Source organism: Somniosus microcephalus, chromosome 6 (assembly GCF_052327205.1).
Source record: "Somniosus microcephalus isolate GS21.2 chromosome 6, FLI_Smic_1.0, whole genome shotgun sequence".
NCBI lineage: Eukaryota > Metazoa > Chordata > Chondrichthyes > Squaliformes > Somniosidae > Somniosus > Somniosus microcephalus.
In genome coordinates this window covers 250,504,164-250,519,958 of record NC_140992.1, presented here as the reverse complement: position 1 = coordinate 250,519,958, position 15,795 = coordinate 250,504,164, and positions in this window count along the sequence as shown.

Genomic DNA, 15,795 nt, shown 5'->3' with positions numbered 1-15,795 from the left:
AGATTGCCCTAAACTAACCATCTGTGACAATTTGTAGGATAATTACTTCACCAGGGTACAGCCTCAAACTTCCAGCAACATGCTCATATTTCCCAGCTAGAGTATGAATTTTCCAGCAATATGAATAGATACTTTTTCAAGCTTAAAATTGTTTCATATTTAATAATGCCTCTTAATTCTATTTTAATTATAAAATCGGACTTGCAATTCATTCTCAGTAAAATGTACTGCAGTTGTGACTCAAGCCCAGTCAGTACTAGTGCATTATAATGACACTAAAATGAGCTTGACAAGTGTAGGGGGTGGTGGGTTTGTCAGCCTTTTAAATTGACCTTGACGGTTCGAATTGTCCCACCCCCTGGTTCTGGGGCTTGGAATTATTTAGGGGATGTGATAGATGTAGGCAGACAACTGTTTGGTGCAAGAACAAATGTTTTATTTAGAAATCGCACACCACACGAATTAACCAAACAAAAACGTATACGCAACGGGTACAGAGGTTATGCAGTGAGAGAAAAAAACCAAAACAAAATAAAACCACCTCCCACCACTACAGTAACTGAGTTAGGCTCTGAAATTACAGGGACTATGCTCACCAACGGATTTCTCCACAGTTTAGACCAGTTGCACACTGCTTTCTCTCTCCTCAATCTTGTGGACTCCTTGGCTGGTTGCGGTGTCTTCGATATTAGCACTGGTCGACGTTTTGATGGTAAACAAGTTTTTCCTAGAGTCAGCGCTGGATGATGGTTGATCTATCAGTGACTCCGAGGCTTCTTGTTAGGTTTTCTTGTTGCGTTGCTGTAACTTCGTGTGGCAAGTTAGATGTTTCAAAGCCAGAGTCAAAAAGCCCAGAGTCCAAGTGTTTTTCCAGCCTGTTCTCTGGTACGTTTCTTCTGCTCCGGTGTGCTGCTGCTGCTGCCCGCCGGCACTCTCTCTCTTCAGCCCGTCTGTTGTTGAGGTCTCTTTAGCTACTAGCAAGCCCCCAGTTATACCTGAGAGGCTGCTTAAACTCTTGCGCCAAAACTCGGGTGCACAATTGATTTTAGATGACTCCCTTTTGTGCGATTTTGGCAGGCTGATCAAGTCATAGAGTCATAGAGTTTTACAGCACAGAAAGAGGCCCTTCGGCCCATCGTGTCCGCACCGCCCATCAATCCCTGTCCTGTCTAATCCCATTTTCCAGCATTTGGTCCATAGCCTTGTATGCAATGGCATTTCAAGTGCTCATCCAAATGCTTCTTGAATGTTGTGAGGGTTCCTGCCTCTACCACCCTTTCAGGCAGTGAGTTCCAGATTCCAACCACCCTCTGGGTGAAAAAGTTCCTCCTCAAATCCCCTCTAAATCTCCTGCCCCTTACCCTGAATCTATGCCCCCTTGTTATTGACCCCCCTACTAAGGGGAAAAGTTCCTCTTTATCTACCCTATCTATGCCCCTCATCATTTTGTACACCTCAATCAGGTCCCCCCTCAGCCTTCTTTGCTCCAAGGAAAACAACCCCAGCCTGTTTAGTCTTTCTTCATAGCTGAGGCGCTCCATCCCAGGTAACATCCTGGTGAATCTTCTCTGCACCCTCTCCAAAGCAATCACATCCTTCCTATAGTGAGGTGACCAGAACTGCACACAGTACTCCAGCTGTGGCCTCACCAGCGTTTTGTACAGCTCCATCATAACCTCCCTGCTCTTATATTCTATGCCTCGGCTAATGAAGGCAAGTATCCCATATGCCTTTTTAACCACCTTATCTACCTGTTCCGCTGCCTTCAGAGATCTATGTACATGTACACCAAGGTCCCTCTGACCCTCTGTACTTCCTAGGGTCCTACCACTCATTGTGTATTCCCTTGCCTTATTTGTCCGTCCAAAATGCATCACCTCGCACTTTTCAGGGTTAAATTCCATTTGCCACTTTTCCGCCCATCTGACCAACCCGTTTATATCGTCCTGTAGCCTGAGGCTTTCCTCCTCGCAATTTACCACCCCACCAATTTTCGTGTCATCTGCGAACTTACTGATCATACCTTTTACATTCTCATCCAAATCATTTATGTAGATCACAAACAACAAGGGACCCAGCACCGATCCCTGAGGTACCCCACTGGACACAGGCTTCCAGTCACAAAAGCATCCTTTGACCATCACCCTCTGCCTCCTGCCACTCAGCCAGTTTAGGATCCAACGCGCCAAGGCACCCTGGATCCCATGGGCTCTTACCTTCTTGACCAGTCTCCTATGCGGGACTTTGTCAAAAGCTTTACTGAAGTCCATGTAAACCACATCCACAGCATTTCCCTCATCCACCCCCCTAGTCACCCCCTCGAAAAATTCAATCAGATGTGATCCCTTTGTGAGAATTTTGGTGGGCTGATTGAGCATTAGCATGATACAAGATTCCCAAAGGTGTTGATGGGGTTTTTGAATGGTGCTGTTAGAATGTAATCAGGTCTTGATATTGTCCATTGTGTGTTTTGCTGATGCTAGGGTTTTTCTGTATAGTCGTTTTAAGAACTATTAAAATATGTATGTACAGTATCTGGGTCCTTGGTAAGTGGGCTTTTGTTAGACTGCTAATGTCTCCTTGGGGGCCTGCCTCCCAGGTGGGTTAGCAGCCCTATAAGGATCCCATTTTCCTGTGCAGACCCAGCATACAATTTAAAATGTCCAAACTCAATCCAATAGGCCCTAGTTTAGTCCAAAGGCACCTAATAGTGAGATATTTCTGTCCACATTTCTCCTCCAAAAGGTCCAACACAGTCTCTTTTTAAATTCCAGACACATGTCCATTGAGTAAGGGGTCCCGGAATTTTGTGAATCCTACACAAGATATTATCTGAGGGTAAATCTCAGCTGTTATGCAAACTGTATTGCTGAAGATTAAAACAAAATTCAAACACTTGTGCAGCAACTCAAACCGTCACTGTAATATACAACAGAGAAAATGCTGGAAAAACTCAGCAGGCCAGGCAACATCCGTGAAGAGAAAAATAGAGTCAATGTTTCGGGTTGAAACCCTTCTACAGAACTTCTACAGATACTGTAATATACATACTTATTGAAGGAATGTGAATTTAAAAATCATTATCTGGATGCTTCCAATGTGCTAAAACTTGGTGAAGGCTAAACAACTTGTATATAAAATGATGAGTAAGTGGAGTTTGAGAACAATATTAGAGTCTGATTGTTGCGTGCTCTGTCACTTGAGTTGCACACAAAACGTTGACCAGTCTCTCTCTCAGTTGCTCACTGCCCTGCTGTGCATTTCCATTAAAAAAAAATTCATTTGTCATGAAAAATATTGCATTGATCATAGATATCAAAGACAATACCAGTTTATTTTGCAAAATTGGAATAATCTTTCATGTGAATAACTTAATTTCTATACATTGCTGGTGCCAGAACAGTTGCATAAATATCTGGCTTTTGCAACAAAAAACCCCACTATATATTGACCATAAACTTACTGGTGTGCCATGAAGGGACTTGCTGCTACAGTACAAAGATCCGGTTTGTCTTTCACTTTATATCAGCATGCATGCAACAATTCTTCCACATGAATGAAATTCCAATTGTAAGATGGATAGAAACAAATTAACATTTAAACTTCTGAAACTATTTCCACTATTAGAAATCAAAATATTACATTAACTGTAGACTTTACCAAAAACAGATCATTATTGATGTATTAGGTTAGCCAAAGGAATGTCTGGTTTTGAACTTTTCCTTTGCAATGAAAGGCCTTAGATAAAAAAAAATGTACTTGGTACAATGACTGCAGAAGGAAATCGTGTTCCACAGTGGCCTGGATTTTGTGGAGCCGATGATGGCGTACGCTACCATCGTAAGCCCTCAGAATGGCTCCACAAGTTCCAGGTTTATGTATGCGCGAAAATCCGGAACTTGCGATCTATCAAGTTTCTCCTTGACAGATCGTCCGCATGCACCCCCAATACATCGCTGCCGCAGAGTTGGGCTATTTGCCCAACGAATGCCCATGAAATCCTTACACCTGGTAAAAGCAGACATAGGGCCAGCTTTTACCAGCGTAAGGGTTAAAATAAATGTTAAATTAAAATTTTAAAAATGATTAAAACATACAAAAACATTTAAAATTAGTTCATGTAAATTTTGGACCAGATGTTTACTATTTTTCAAAAAATGTAATTGTAATTTTAAATGCTCAATCAAAGGGACTTAATTAATTTTGAACATGGGGATATTTACTTTTATTAGAATAGTGTTTTATTCGGGGATTTCTCATAAGCTTATGGGGATTCCAAACCGCCTGCGTCCCTGGGATCCGCGGTTCTTTACGCAGGGGTACGCCTGGAGATCTAGGACCCGAAGGCGCCGGAGCCACCAGGTACTTTTGTATTTTTTTCGGATCGGAGATGGCTCAATAATATGTACACAGGCCCGTGCACTGTAATTTACCTACCATTGGCATTATTGCCCCCCCAAATGATCAATCTCAAGTAGTTACATGTCAGAACTAAATTCACAGCCCCTTTCTTGCGCAAAATACTGCAAATCTGAAATAAAAACAGAAAATGGTGGAAATACACCAGTCACCCATGCTTTGTGGAAATGATATTGACCTGTTCTTGCTCTTTTTGGAGCTATTGGACCCATTGTACTTTGCTAATACCCTTTGTTTTAATTTTAAACTTGATCCACAGGTGTTCTTTGTTTTCCATCTCTCCCATTTTCTTGCTTTCTTTCCTCAGACCTCCCACCACATGTCCTTTTTTCTTCGTTAATGTTTCTTTCCATTACTTGACTAAGATGATCAGTTACATCAAGCAACAATCATTCCACTGATATTTTCTCTGGTTCCCCCCCCCCCCTCTTATTTTTTCAGTTCTGAAGGGCGAGCCTAAATTGTCATCCCTTTGTTGTACATACTTTATTTGCACAAGTTTCATTTCTATTTGCACAAGTTTCATTATAAAGAAACATTATCTATGCACACACACACAAACGGAAAAGGTACTTTTGAGGTTTGTTTCTTGGTCATTACTTAGCTCTGAAGTGAACAGTAGTCAGATATCAGAGAAGATTGCATCAAAAACCTGAAGCTTGAGTATCAAGAAACTGCTGCACATGCAACCCCTGCCTGACGGAATTCACTGAAAGGAAGGGCTTTGAGTCTACCAATCAATTTGAACTGTGTTTAACAGTGTTTGTTTTTAAAAACATTCATAATGATTTATTAAAGAAAATTGTCAAGTCCTTGGAGGTACTTAGCTGAGTTTTAGGAATATACCATGCTGAGAAATACCCTGAATGCTAGCCCATCTCTTGTTTAAAACAATTATTTTTTGTGCATGTTCACAAAACATGTGCATGAAGCCGGTATAATAAAATCTGACGAAGGGTCACAGACCTGAAACGTTAACTCTGTTTCTCTCTCCACAGATGCTGCCTGACCTGCTGAGTGCTTCCAGCATTTTCTGTTGCTATTTCAGATTTCCAGCATCCACAGTATTTTGCTATAATATAAAATCATTTCAGTTAGTTTCTTTCTTTCGTATGGTAGTAGCAAAGCAAATCAGATGTCAATATCTAAGTCAGATATCCAGGCCAAAGCTTCCGGTGTAACAGTGTGGATTTCTTGTAGGCTGCCTGCGAATTTCCTCTGAGGGCAGCGCTCAATGATGTGCTCCAGGGTCTGATTAGGAGCTCCACAGTCGCATGATGGAGATGCTTTAATCTTCAATCTATGGAGAAGGTGGCAGCATCTACCGTGACCGGTTCTGAGGTGGTTGATAGTTGTCCACTGTTTGAGAGGAAGGTTTGATCCTTCAGGTTGTACTGTGGGGTCCTCGAGAAGGAATCCATTCTGTATGTCACAGTTCTTCCAAGCATTTCGCCTTCAGTCATCAAGGCTGAGAGGAGATTGCTGAAACATAGAAACATAGAAGATAGGAGCAGGAGTAGGCCATTCGGCCCCTCGAGCCTGCTCCGCCATTCAATGAGATCATGGCTGATCATCCAAATTCAGCACCCTGTCCCTGCCTTCTCCGCATATCCTTTGATCCCTTTAGCCTTAAGAAATATATCTAACTCCTTCTTTAATATATTTAATGAATTGGCCTCCACTGCCTTCTGTGTTAGAGAATTCCACAGGTTCACCACTCTCTGGGTGAAGAAATTCCTCCTCATCTCTGTCCTAAATGGCTTACCCCTTATCCTTAGACTGTGACCCCTGGTTCTGGGCTCCCCGGCCATCGGGAACATCTAGTCTGTCTAGTCCTGTTAGAATTTTATAAGTTTCAATGAGATCCCCTCTCATTCTTCTAAATTCCAGCGAGTATAAGCCCAATCGACCCAATCTCTCCTCATACGTCATTCCTGCCATCCCAGGTATCAGTCTGGTGAATCTTCGCTGCACTCCCTCCATGGCAAGAACATCCTTCCTCAGATAAGGTGACCAAAACTGCACACAATACTCAAGGTGTGGTCTCACCAAGGCCCTGTACAACTGCAGCAAGACATCCTTGTTCCTGTACTCGAACCCTCTCACTACGAAGGCCAACATACCATTTGCCTTCTTAACTGCCTGCTGCACCTGCATGCTTACCTTCAGCGACTGGTGCACAAGGACACCCAGGTCTCGTTGCACTTCCCCTTCTCCCAATCTATTGCCGTTCAGATAATAATCTGTCTTCCTGTTTTTGTCACCAAAGTGGATAACCTCGCATTTATCCACATTATACTGCATCTGCCATGCTTCTGCCCAATCACCCAACCTGTCCAAATCATACTGGAGTTTCTCGGCATCCTCCTCACAGCACACATCCCACCCAGCTTTGTGTCGTCTGCAAACTTGGAGATACTACATCTAGTTCCCTCGTCTAGATCATTTATATAGGCTTCAGTGATGGTCCAAAATGGCCACCTAGATTTGAGACGGGTTGGTGGTAGGTTGTTCAAGTCAGCCTGGATTGGCATGTCTTTGCTGGTGTCGCGGTTGTATTCTCTGGAGACTGTACACTTCAGTTAGTTATGAATTGCTTTATATGACAAATGGTTAGCATCCAAACAATCTAGTACAAAACAAGTTTGTCAATGCATCTTATTTTTTTCTTTAACAAGAGATGGTTCAGCATTCATAGCTTGTTTTTCCATGCTAAAGAAATGCTATGTGACTGTAAATCATGTTAGCATTTTAAGCCATTCTTTAGTAGTTCACATCACCTGTAAGCATTTTCCATTGACTCTGTAGCAGCAGTAGATTTCATTAACAGCCAACATCTCCCATTATTGCCTGGAATCTGGTGATGTCAGCAATATGGGGGAGGAAAAATATGAGTGGCACCAAATATTGCATTCTTCCTTCTTACCTGTACATACCTGCTAACCTAGAAAATTAGTGAAGCCAACAACAGGCTCAAAAAGCTGACAACTGAAGAACAGGCTTGTTTAGAAGCAATGTGATATGTGAAAACAAATAGACAACTTAAACTGTAGATATAACCAACATACCTTCACTCTTATTGGAAGATGGCAGGAAGAAACACAGCTAAATAAATGTCAGAAAAGGCACTACAAATGTTGAAGGAACAAGATTTATTTTCTGGGAGGAGAGAAGTGGGTTGAGTACCCCTAAAATAAAATTGTGACTTTATTTAGTGCATTTTCTAGTATTTTGGAATCTACAACAGACATGGGCTTTGTATTTGTTCCATTTTAAAAAGACACATTTGCTGAATTTTACTGAAAATGACTCTCTATGCCACTTAGGAATTAATTATTTCTCTTAAAACAACTTTTCTTTCTCCCAGTAGTGACACATAGTCTACAATTGGGAGAAAAAACATTTTGGTTTGCACCCCCATCTTGTTGATCCTGGGATCATTCTAGTTAGGCCTGTAGTCAATAAATATAGAATTATGCTCACTTCGTCTAGATGTGGCAAGGCCCTTGCCCACGTATGCCACAACTTGTGATGGTTCAAGGACATGTTTCCAGAAAACTTCTAAGTGGTGCATTCTGATTAATTTTTAAACACTTTTTACTTCACAAAAACTAGATTTTTACTTCACAAATAATAGATTTTTAATCTTAGAAAAGTAAAATAATTAAATGACATTTGAGATGTCAGACAGTCACTTTACAACTTCCCCTTGGCCCAGTTCAGAGGCACTCTATTCACCTATGAGCCATGTTCAGAGATACTAACTGCCTGTTAACAGGTAGTTAACAGGCAGTTTTTAGCCTAATCCTCATTTTGAGGGGTTTCATGTGGGTTTCCCGACGGCTCCAAACCACGCCAGGTAGAGCAGGCGGGCCGTCGGGTTGAATGAGTTGGAGGGGTCGCGATGTCGGCGCTCAGGTGAGTGATGGGTGCATGAGTGTAAAAGTAAGTGTGTTTGGTGTGTCTGAAGTGTGTAAAGAACTTTTACTTACCTGTACTTACCTTAACAGCCTTTCTTCCTGTAGCCGTCGGGAGCGCATCACTCAGCTGGAACTGAAAGCTGAACGGCTGCGATCTGTCAAAAGTGACAGCCTTCAGCTTTTAGTGCTGCTGAGATTTCTAAATGAGTCTGCGCAGAAGGACACATCTTAGAAATCAGACTGTCAGTGTTTCACAGCCTCAAACAGCTGTGAGACACTGATATTTCATCTGTCAAGAAATCTTGACAGATGAAATTGCAGTCTGTGACGTCACCTGTTGCCGGGTGGCCCTTAATTGGCCTGCTGAGCCCGCTGGGCGGGCTCAACAAGGTCAATCAAGGGAAAATCGAGCGGATTGGCCGGACGTCGAAGTAGGCGGGTCAAAAACCCGAAAGGGGAAGTCCCGCCTTCTTCCCGACAGGTTCGACAAAATCGACCCAACTATGTCCCTCCAACTACTGTGTCCACTCTCTTCTCCAATCCTCGCACTTTATGCTTGCACTTATTTCTCTCCCTCCAACCCAATCGAGCTAGAACTAAGAATGTTGGAAAACGTAAATAATTTAAGGAATATTACTCGAAAGGTACCAGATTCATCTTTAACCCTTTTACTTCAATTCCACATTAGAGAATTAGGTTGGATCTTTTAAGGTATCTAAGGTTCATAAGACGTCTAAATTTAGTTTGCCTTTTAGCTTTTATATAACCCAGTCCAAAGGATATTAACATCTACAGTTACATAAACCAAACCAATCACAGCAGGAACATAGATAGTATGCTACTGACTGACTCTTCATTACATAGAAGATAGGAGCAGGCCATTCGGCCCCTCGAGCCTGTTCTGCCATTCAACGAGATCATGGCTGATCATCCAAATTCAGTACCCTGTCCCTGCTTTCTCCCCATATCCCTTCATCCCTTTAGCCTTAAGAAATATATCTAACCCCTTCTTGAATATATTTAATGAATTGGCCTTAACAGCCTTGTGGTAGAGAATTCCACAGGTTCACCACTCTCTGAGTGAAGAAATTCCTCCTCGTCTCAGTCCTAAATGGCTTATCCCTTATCCTTAGACTATGACCCCTGGTTCTGGACTCCCCCGCCATCAGGAATATCCTTCCTGCATCTAGTCTGTCTAGTCCTGTTAGAATTTTATAAGTTTCAATGAGATCCCCTCTCATTCTTCTAAACTCTAGCGAATATAAGCCTAATTGACCCAATCTCTCCTCATACGTCATTCCTGCCATCTCGGGTATCAGTCTGGTGAATCTTCGCTGCACTCCCTCCATGGCAAGAACATCCTTCCTCAGATAAGGTGACTAAAACTGCACACAATACTCAAGATGTGGTCTCAACAAGGCCCTGTACAACTGCCGCAAGACATCCTTGCTCCTGTACTCGAATCCTCTCGTTACGAACACCAACATACCATTTGCCTTCTTAACCGCCTGCTGCACCTGCATGCTTACCTTCAGCGGCTGGTGCACAAGGACACCCAAGTCTCGTTGCACTTCCCCTTTTCTCAACCTATTGCCATTCAGATAATAATCTGTCTTCCTGTTTTTGCCAGTGGATAACCTCGCATTTATCCACATTATACAGCATCTGCCATGCATCTGCCCAATCACCCAACCTGTCCAAATCATACTGGAGTTTCTCGGCATCCTCCTCACAGCACACACACCCACCCAGCTTTGTGCCTTCTCCAAACTAGGAGATATTACATCTAGTTCCCTCGTCTAGATCATTTATATATACATTGTGAATAGCTGGTGTCCTAGGACCGATCCCTGCTGTACCCCACTAGTCACTGCCTGCCACTTGGAAAAAGACCCATTTATTCCAACTCTCTGCTTCCTGTCTGCCAACCAGCTCTCCAAGACAGTACCTTACCCCCAATCCCACGTGCTAATCTCTTATGCGGGACCTTATCAAAAGCCTTCTGAAAGCCCAAATACACCACATCCACTGGTTCTCTCTTATCTATTCTACCAGTTACATCCTCAAAAAATTCCAGTAGATTAGTCAAGCATGATTTACCTTTTGTAAATCCATGTTGACTTTATCCGATCCTGTCACTGTTTCCCAAGTGCTCTGTTATTACATCTTTTATAATGGACTCTAGCATTTTCCCCACTACCGATGTCAGGCTTACCGGTCTATAATTCCCCGTTTTCTCTCTACCACCTTTTTAAAATAGTGGGGTTACATTAGCTATCCTCCAATCCATGGGAACTGTTCCAGAGTCTATAGAATTATGGAAGATGACCAGCAATGCATCTACTATTTCTAGGGCCACTTCCTTAAGTACCCTAGGATGTAGATTATCAGGCCCTGGGGATTTATCGGCCTTCAATCCCATCAATTTCCCTAACACCATTTCCCTACAAATACTGATTTCATTCAGTTCCTCCCTCTCATTAGACCCTATGTTCCCCGACATCTCTGGGGGGTTATTTGTGTCCTCCTTTGTGAAAGCAGAACCAAAGTATGTATTTAATTTGTCTTCCATTTCTTTGTTCCCCATTATAAATTCCCCTGATTCTGACTGCAAGGGACCTACGCTTGACTTCACCAATCTTTTTCTCTTCACATATCTATAGAAGCTTTTACAGTCAGTTTATATGTTCCCTGCAAGCTTACTCTCAATCTATTTTCCCCCTCTTAATTAATCCCTTTGTCCTCCTTTGCTGAATCCTAAACTGCTCCCAATCCTCAGGTTTGTTGCTTTTTCTGGCCAAATTATATGTCTTCTCCTTGGATCTTATGCTATCCCTAATTTCCCTTGTTAGCCACTGTTGAGTCACCTTTTTTGTTTTATTTTTATGCCAAACAGGGATGAACAAATTCTGTAGTTCATCCATGCGATCTTTAAATGTTTGCCATTGCCTATCCACCATCAACCCTTTAAGTAACATTCCCCAATCCATCCTAGCCAACTCGTGCCACATACAATCGTAGTTTCCTTTATTTAAATTCAGGACCCTAGTCTCTGAGTCAACTACTTCACTCTCCATCTTAATGAAGAATTCTACCATATTATGATTGCTCCTGCCCAACGGGCCTCGCACAACAAGATTGTTAATTAATCCTTTCTCATTACATAATACCCAGTCTAAGATGGCCTGATCTCTAGTTGGTTCCTCGATATATTGGTCCAGGAAACCATCCCATATAAAATTCCCCCTCCACAGTATTGTTACTAATTTGGTTAGCCCAATCTATATGTAGATTAAAGTCACCCATGATAACTGCTGTGCCCTTATTGCACACGTCTCTAATTTCCCATTTAATGCCATCCCCAACCTCAGCATTACTGTTTGGGGGTCTGTATACAACTCCCACTAACGTTTTCTGCCACTTGGTATTTCTCAACTCTGCCCATACAGATTCCACATCATCAGAGCTAATATCCTTCCTTACTATTGTGTTAATCTCCTCTTTAACCAGCAATGCTACCCCACCTCCTTTTCCTTTTTTCCTGTCCTTCCTGAATATTGAATACCCCTGGATGTTGAATTCCCAGTCTTAGTCACCCTGGAGCCATGTCTTCATAATCCCAATTATATCCTATCCGTTTACATCTATTTGCGCAGCTTATTCACCCACCTTATTATGAATGCTCCTCGCATTAAGACACAAAGCCTTCAGGCTTGATTTTTTAACACTCTTAGTCCTTTTAGAATTATTATTTACTGTGGCCCTGTTTGATTTACACCTTTGATTTCTCTGCCTTCCACTTTTGCTTTTCTCCTTCCTGTCTTTTGTTTCTATCCTTGCTTCTCTTTCCTCTGTCTCCCTGCACAGGTTCCCAACCCCCTGCCATTTTAGTTTAAACCCTCCCCAACAGCACTAGCAAACACTCCCCCTGGGCCATCGGTTCCGGTCCCACCCAGGTGCAAACCGTCCAGTTTGTACTGGGCCCACCTCCCCCAGAACCGGTTTCAATGTCCCAGGAATTTGAATCCCTCCCCCTTGCACCATTCCTCTAGCCACGTATTCATCTGAAATATCCTCTATTTCTACTCTGACTAGCACATGGCACTGGTAGCAATCCTTAGATTACTACCTTTGAGGTCCTATTTTTAAATTTACCTCCTAACTCCCTATATTCAGCTTTTAGGACCTCATCCCGTTTTTTACCTATATCGTTGGTACCTATATGCACCACGACAACTGGCTGTTCACCCTCCCCCTCCAGAATGCCCTGCAGCCGCCCCGAGACATCCTTGACCCTTGCACCAGGGAGGCAACATACCATCCTGGAGTCTCGTTTGCGGCCGCAGAAACGCCTATCTATTCCCCTTACAATAGAATCGCCTATCACTATAGCTCTCCTGTTCTTTTTTCCTCCCGTCCTGCGCAGCAGGACCACCCATGGTGCCAGGAAGTTGGCTGCTGCTGCCTTCTCCCGATAAGCCATCTCCCTCAACAATATCCAAAGCGGTATATCTGTTTGAAAGGGGGACGGCCACAGGGGACCCCTGCACTACCTGCCTGCACCTACTACTCTGCCTGGTGGTCACCCATTCCCTTCCTGCCTGTGCAGGCTTTACCTGCGGTGTGACCAACTCCCTAAACGTGCTATCCACGATGTCCGCAGCATCGCGAATGCTCCAGTATGTATCCATTCGCAGCTCCAGCGTCGCAATGCGGTCATTGACAGTATCAAAGATGAAGTCAGACAGAGATGCATCAACTATTTTATTACTTTAACACAACTATGAACACCATCATGAGGTAAAGCATCAACAATTATAATAGTTGATAGCTAAAATACTCAAGTCTAAACTGTTACAAGTACAAATATAGTTTTAAGTACATCATAGGATCAGCTGAGTTTTGCTTTATAACAGTGTAGCAGAAATGCTCAGTGACCAAGATTACCATATGGTTAGCAAAAAAAATGTTTCCAATTTCTGTTTAATGTGCCACTGAAAAATTAACGGCTTTAGGTGGACTGGCTTATGGTAGAGTTGGGTGATTCTGCCTCTTTCTAGAATACCTGTAGCATGTCACCATGTGTGGTCATTCTTCCCATTCCTCGCTTGTTATCTTGTCTTAAATAACCTCGTGCATGTGTTATCTCACTTGTTACAAGTTACTTTCTATAAATGTTCTTGGGAGAGTTGAGCCGTTACCTGAAGTGATATTCTTTACAAGTAAATTACATAATATTAGATCCCCTTTCCCACCCATGTAAGTTAGCCAAACAAAATTACTCACTGAATCATGATTCCCACCATTTAAGCTGGCACTATTCTCCCTGCTGCTCCTCACCCTCACTCTCCATTTCTTCCTAAGTCTGGCTGCTGCTATTCAAAACTATTCCATTTACTGCATACTATGGGAGGGAATTGCAGTTATTAGAAGTCCTACCTACAGTATGCAATGGTGACTCCAAATAGCAGCAGGGCTCAGAAGCAATGCTGAGGGGAGAGGGGCCAGTCCCCACTGAATTTCGTCTCCAAAACCAGGGCCCCAAAATGACATTCTGCCACGACTGCCAGTTTTCTCTCCCACCCCCCAATGGATTGGATATTTGTTGTGGTATGGTTCCACAGGCACCCAACACCCTGGAGCAACTCATCCAGGTGGTTCTTCATTATATGCGCGCCCAGACAGTGAATGCTCGTAGGCTATTTATTCACAACAGGCATCATAGCCAAGACTAATCTTGCATCCAAATTCATGCACTTTCCACCAGGGTTCCTGGGTGTAATCAGGAGCATGAACCCTGGTTGATTTACAACTCCCTTAATTGTAATGCTATTGTCCCCATCCTGGTTGAGGTCAACTGACTTTGATATGTATGGCACAGTTACATGTCGTCTTTATCAATACCAACTACTAAGTAAAGCCAGTTTCAATAATAGCCATTGCAGCAACTATAAATTCTTCAATTTACTTTATTGCACAAAACCCAAACATGGTGAAAGAAATGGTAATTTGTTATGTATTTTCTTTTCCCCTTTCCCTCACTCTGTTCCTTATGTTCATCTGTAATATTTTAAGATTGTGATGAAGGGATATACCTGAAACATTAACATTTTCCTTTCTTTACAGATGCTGCCTGACTACCAGTTTCTTTTCAAGTTTCCAACATCTGCAGTATTTTATCAGTACCTTGTCACATCTTGGATACACCTCAAAGCTCTTTTGGAATGCACTGAGTTATATAGATAACCACACCAGGAATTCAGAGCAAAGGAAAACATGGCATTTCCCTTCTATGTTAATTATCTTTAATATTTGTATTTAAATGTTAAAATTACAAAAGATCATGAAGTTAAATCATAAAAATGCCATTCAGCCTATTGCACCTGCACTGGTGCCACTTCTTGAACTAGAACTATTTACTCTAATCCCATGACCTCACCCTATTCGTTCCCCCCATCCCCAAATTTAAAAAAAATTAAATTCCAGTTTAAATGATAAGTCTCTGCCTCAAAATCCATTTGTAATAAATTATCCCAATGTTCTAATAACCCAGTGTTCTGTTCACTGATCGAGGTCAGTATCTCATTGAACCTCAATATACTAGTTTAAATGTCTAGTCCTTGACAAATATTTCCAGCTATGCCCCAATTTTTAAAAAAGTTTCTCAGAACCCATCTTTTTAAACAAAGCTTTGGATCACCTCTCCTAATCACACTTTAGCTCAGCGTCAGTACTTTAATCTATTTTCCCCCCTTTCTTCCCCCATCAGTTTGTAATGTGTGCTGTGAGGCGTTTCCTATATTAAAACGATGCTATGCAGAAACAGATTGAATTGATATAGCGCCATTCATAGACCCCATAACGTAGCATACACCCAATGAAGAGGGGGTCGTTCGACCCGACTGCCTGCCTCTTCCGCGGCCACGTTCGTGCCCAGGTGGTCCTGGACATGGAGCACGCGGTGTCCGCGGCATGCTCGAGGCCTCCTGTGACTGGTAGACAGCGCAGAGACAGGAGTGCATTATCACCACTGGCAATGAAATTTTAATTTAATTTATTAAGTTTCCTTTAATGTATTTGTTAATTTACAGTTTATTCGTTTATTATTCATAACCAAAAGAGTACACCCAATGAAGTACAAATAAACACAAGGCCTGAACCAATCTGGCCTTTTTTTTCCTAGCTACATTATGCAAGTACTAATTTTGTATTGCATTGTAGTTCCTTGCAAACATCTGTAAAACACAACTCTCAAGAAAGTCGAGAAAAATTTAACGAAATTCCAATGAGTTCCACAGCAAACAGCAAAAACATGGAATTAAAAAAAGTCTAAATTGCAAAACGACTGTTATTGTTAGCATTGACGGAATAACTACTAATAACGCCTCACCACGAACTCAAAATCGCGCGTTGCGCTGTTAATAGTTGCTGGAACATTATCGACGGTGCAGGGCCG